We start from the raw sequence: 5,335 nt of genomic DNA, 5'->3' as shown, positions 1-5,335 counted from the left end.
GTGTGTGTGTGTTGTAACATTGAAAGGAATATAATGAAAAATCAATCTGGTAGTCCTGGTTTTGGGATCTAGGGGAAAATCTCTGTGTATTTGTTTTGTGTTTCTCGCCATTGTATATTTTCTATTTTTAAGAATTCGTTTGTAGGTAATTTCTGTACAGGGTTAAAACCTACAAAAAATCCCCCCCCCCCCCCCCCCCCCCCCCCATTACCACGTGACCATCCCATCACATTTGTAAGCTCTTATCTAGACTTCATCAAATTTTGTGCTCGCCTAATGCATCTACATGAAGCTCCCCAGGAAAGAAATATTTATGAGCTCCTGATCATAAGGTCTTCTATAGAATAACTTGCTTTTTGTAGAGATGAAACACTCATCCAAGTAGAATCCTCAACCGAACGACCTTTCCACTTCACCAATTACTCCAAATATTCCTTTCCTCTTATTTGCTTTGCAACTTTGTGTCCAAAATCATTTCAGCCTCTAATGTTTTTTCCATAGTCATTTGTTTTACCCATTGTTGCTCACAAATTTCATCACTGTCTACGTTTACTATAGATGAGTGTTTGTCACCAACTAGATAAAGGTACAAAACAGTTATGTTGAAAATAGGTGAAATACCTATACATGTAGGTAACTCTAGTTCTTAAGCATTTGTAGTAAACTAATCAAGTATCTTGCATGCATCAAAAGATTCTTGAAAATCAACATCAACTTCATACAAATCCTTTAAATAATCAAAACCTAAAAGTTTCACTTGACTCTCTTACATGATCAAACTTCTCCTACTTAAAGCATCAATTACCTTGTTTGCTCGTCCACTTATATGCTTCAAAACAAAGGAAAAAATCTGCATAAATTCAACTCACTTGGCATGCTTTTGATTCAACTTGTGATGATGAATTATATATTGTAATGAAAAATTATCAAAGAACATAACAAACTCCTTAGGCATTAAATAGTGCCTCCAATGCTTCAAAGCTTGAACCACAACATAGAATTATTTGTCATAAGAAGAGTATTTATGTTTTGAGTCACTTAACTTCTCGCTGAAATATGCAATAGGTTTATCTTCTTGGCTTAGTACAACTCCAATAATTGTCCCACTGACATCACTTCTTACTTGGAAAATCTTATTAAAGTTGGGAAACTTCAACATTAGTATCTAAGTGATCCTCTTCTTCAATAGTTGGAAACTTTCCTCTGTTGTTGTTGTCCAACAAAATGGTTGTCTATCCTTCTTAATTGTATCTATGTTAGGTGCACAAATACCACTGAAGTTTTTGATAAACTTCTGATAGAAGTTGGCTAAGCCATGACAACTTCTAACTTCGAAGATGCTCTTGGGTGAAGTCCAATACACAATTGCCTCTATTTTCTCAGAATCCATTTTTAGTCCATATTTTGAAATGACTAAACCTAAGTATACTGACTTAGGTTTCATAAAAGTACATTTCTTCATGTTAATTAGCAACTTTTCTTGTTGCAATGTCTCCCGAACATATCTCACATGTCTAAGGTGCTCTTTTTTAGTTTTACTGAAAATTAAGATATCATCTAAGTAAACAATAACAAACTTACCAATGAACTCTTTCAAGACTTCATTCATCAACCACATGAATGTATTGGGTGAATTTTTTAGTCCAAATGGAATGACTAGCCATTCGTACAATCTGCCATTGGTCTTGAAAGATGTCTTCCACTCATCCCTTTCTTTGATCATAATTTGATGGTAACCACTTTTTAGATAAATATTTGAAAAGTAAGTTGCTCCACTCAAACAATCCATCATATAATCCATAAGTGGCAATGGAAACTTGTATCTAATCATGATCTTGTTCATTACTCTGGAATCTGTACACATCCTCCACTCTCCATCCTTCTTTGGACTTAGTAATGTAGGCACAACACATGGACTCAAGCTCTCTCTTATCAACTCTTTATATAACAACTATTGAACTTGTTTCCCTATTTCTTCATTTTCCTTTGGTATCATTTGATATGCAACCTTATTTGGAAGGCTTGCTCCCGATATCAAATCTATGTGATGGTTTATGCGTCTTTTGGGTGGAAACTTTCTTGGAAAATCATCTACTACAATAAAATTAAATTCATGCAACATTTCCTAAATTTCAATAGATAAATTTTCAATTTCAACGTGCACAAGTATTACCTTTGGTTTGTAGATTACGCCATAACTGAACTCCTCTTTCTCCACCTGTTGTAGAAATTATTTACCACTTAACAAAAGTGTTTTTGGGATGATTGTTTTAGTTGCACTCTCTTATTTCGATGGTACAAGATTAGGTTTGATGCCATCATTTCCAAACTTGTAGCAATATATCTCTCCATTAAGTATCGATTTCCTATCAAACTGCCACGGTTGACTATAACAACCCTCGTAAAAAATACATGTAATAAAAGTTAATATAGGAAAAATAATAACCATGGTCATGGGACACGTATTCCAAGCTAAATGTTGTGAAAATTATCCTAGTGTGGGTGTTCATTTGGTTTATTATGGCTATGGAAATTGGCAAAGGAAATAGCTAAGGCTTTGGAAAGGCAAAGTGACATTTATTGACATTTATTTAAGAAAATAATGGAAATTAGGAGAAAAGGAAGTTGAAACGTCACAGGTTGTATGTGAGGAGGAAAATGAAGGAAAATAATGTAAAATGAAGAAAATAGAGGCCTCATTTATAAAAAAGTCTTATGAGGGTCATTTCATGGCTTTTGATCAGTTCAATTTTGGAGCTCTCATTCTATTCTCTCTCTCTCATACTTAAGCACTTACAGTTTCTTGGAGCATTCTTGGAGTGGTATTTCATACTTGGGATTTGGAGAAAGGAGGAAAATAAAAAGAAAGATAGAAAAAGGGGACATCAGGATCAGTAGCTACAACGAGTTTTGTTTGCAGGTACTGAGTTACATGTATGACTTCCTTACTAGTTTTGGCATGCATGGCATATGCATGTTGTTTCTTGGTCATGATCTATCATTGGCATGGAAGATTTCCTAGATTGACGATGGTTTTGCCTAGTCTTGACATTTCTTGGATAGACATAGTGTTTTGGGAGTCTTTCCCTTTTGCTTCCTGGTTGGTTCTCATGTTCCTCTGGTTGTGGGTTGAGTTATTAATTTCTAGAACCTTGGTTGGACAAATTCTTTGGAGCCTTGTAACAACTTGGGTTGAGTTATTAGTCTTGGAGCCTTGGTTAGAAAAATTCTTTCAATCCCTTGGTGGGTTTAGTTACTAGTCCTAGAGCCTTGGTTGGATAAACACTCTAAAGCTCGACAACAACTGTGGGTTGAGTTACTAGTCCTAGAGTCTTGACTGGAACAAACGCTTTGGAGCCCTGGATAGCTTGGGTAGAGACCAATCTGGTGATGGATAGTGATGTCTGATGATGAGGTAGAATCATTGGTTGAGGGTTGAGGTGGTTTTGCCTCTGGAAGCCCTGGTTTAATTTTGATGGATTTGTTCTATTAGAATCCACATTCATGCTGTTAAACACACATGGGCAGCGACAGAAAATATGAATGATAAATCATGCAAGTACAATTTTTATTAACAAGAGATATACATTTATAGTACAGTATCTGACTGTTGGGTTCCACATCCCAAGGTCTCTTGGACTCCTTTTGTCCATTCAGCTTCCACACTAACCCATTGAGGATTAGGTGTCCACCATTCCCCCCCTTAATCCGAAGGGTTATGTATGAGTCCAAGAAGAGCGCTGAAATACAAAATGTGAAAAAATGCATGGCAGCACTAGGCTGAATGTGCTCTCTGAAATGTTGGTATAAAGGGCGGTGGTTTAAGGATGACCACCAACACTGGAACGCTTAGTGCAGTTCCCGGAACTCTTCCACAAGTGGCAAGAAGCTGAAGTCTTCTGCTAGAGGAAGTGCTCCTATTGTTTTGAAGAGGGAAACCTTCAACCATGAGAGGGAGGTCTCACCTCGCATAAAAGGGAAAACTTCAACCTGAAAAGGGAAGTCTCAACCTGTGATGGTTTAAGGATGACCAACAACTCTGGAATGCTTAATGCAATTCCTGGAACTCTTCCAAAACTGGCAAGAAGCTGGAGTCTTCTGCTAGAGGAAGTGTTCTCAATTTTGTTCCTGGAATTCTTCCAAAACTGGCAAGAAGCTGAAGTCTTCTGCTAGAGGAAGTGTCCCAGATTGCCAACTGAAGGCATGCTCAGGGGCATCTTTGTCTCTGGCTACAGCTCTGAAACTGGTGTGGCAGGTTGTGGCTCAAGCTCGCTTGATGTGGCTTTGAAGCTTGTAGATGACCATCATTTCCCCCCCTGTCAGATACAACGTGAGATGATGGAGAAAACTCAACTGCAAGACTGTTCAATACTCTGGAACAAGTTCTGACATGTGTTTGGAATATCTTCTTGGATGTTGATGCCCGTTGCCAAGAAGCGATCCATCCAAGATGAATCTTTGTTCTTGTAGGATGTTTATTTCTGAAGCATCTGTGTGAAGAATGGGTGGTTTTATGACAATGCTTACATGGATGAAGATCAAAATAGTGATCTTTCAAATGGCCAACTCGGTCACAGTGTTGGCATTTCACAATCTGTTGTTGTTGTTGTTGTTGTGGAAGAGGGGCAGAGTCTGGAACAGCTGAAGTTGAACTGTCATGAGGAGCAGGTGAATTGTCATGAATGAATCCAGCACTCTGAAACTGAATGGGCTTGGCGTAGTCTGGAATATGAAAGGACAAGTCCTTGTCATATCCAAGACCAGTTCTGTGCTTGTTGTGGACAAGCTATTCCCAAGGTCTGATGATGGGCTTGGGAAGTGCAGACTGAGTTTCTACATCTGCATGTACAACTGCTGCTTTATTGGGCATTGGATCTGAATGAACTTCAACAATATTGTCTTGCTGTTTATGGGAGTCTGTTTCATTGTTCTGAACAGAAACAGGTTCAGAATGATGACTCCTCTGTTTTAATTCTTCTTGCTGTAGCTTTGTCTCAAGCTGCAAAAACTCAATATTCTCTTGTACATTATACAAACAGGTTCTAATGTCAACCAGAGAAGCTTTGCTTATTCTTACTGTACCATGATCAGAGGAATGTATCATATTTTTTAAGAGCTCTAATATTTCAGTAATTCGAGGCATATTCTCCATTGTCAAAATTACACCCCTTTAAAAAAATGATTACAACTATGACCCAATGAGTAAAAGTAACACCCACTCAAAGACACAGAAAAATCCTTTGTAAATGTGCAGCAAATGAATCAAGGAGTCAATGCATATATATGTAGACAGAAACTATAATGACTTTTAAATACGGTTCCACAACTGGGGCAG

This window comes from Pinus tabuliformis, chromosome 4_1 (genome assembly GCF_031772625.1).
Source record: "Pinus tabuliformis cultivar Carrire ecotype Pingquan chromosome 4_1, CPIR1, whole genome shotgun sequence".
Taxonomy (NCBI): Eukaryota; Viridiplantae; Streptophyta; class Pinopsida; order Pinales; family Pinaceae; genus Pinus; species Pinus tabuliformis.
This window is presented reverse-complemented; position numbering follows the sequence as displayed.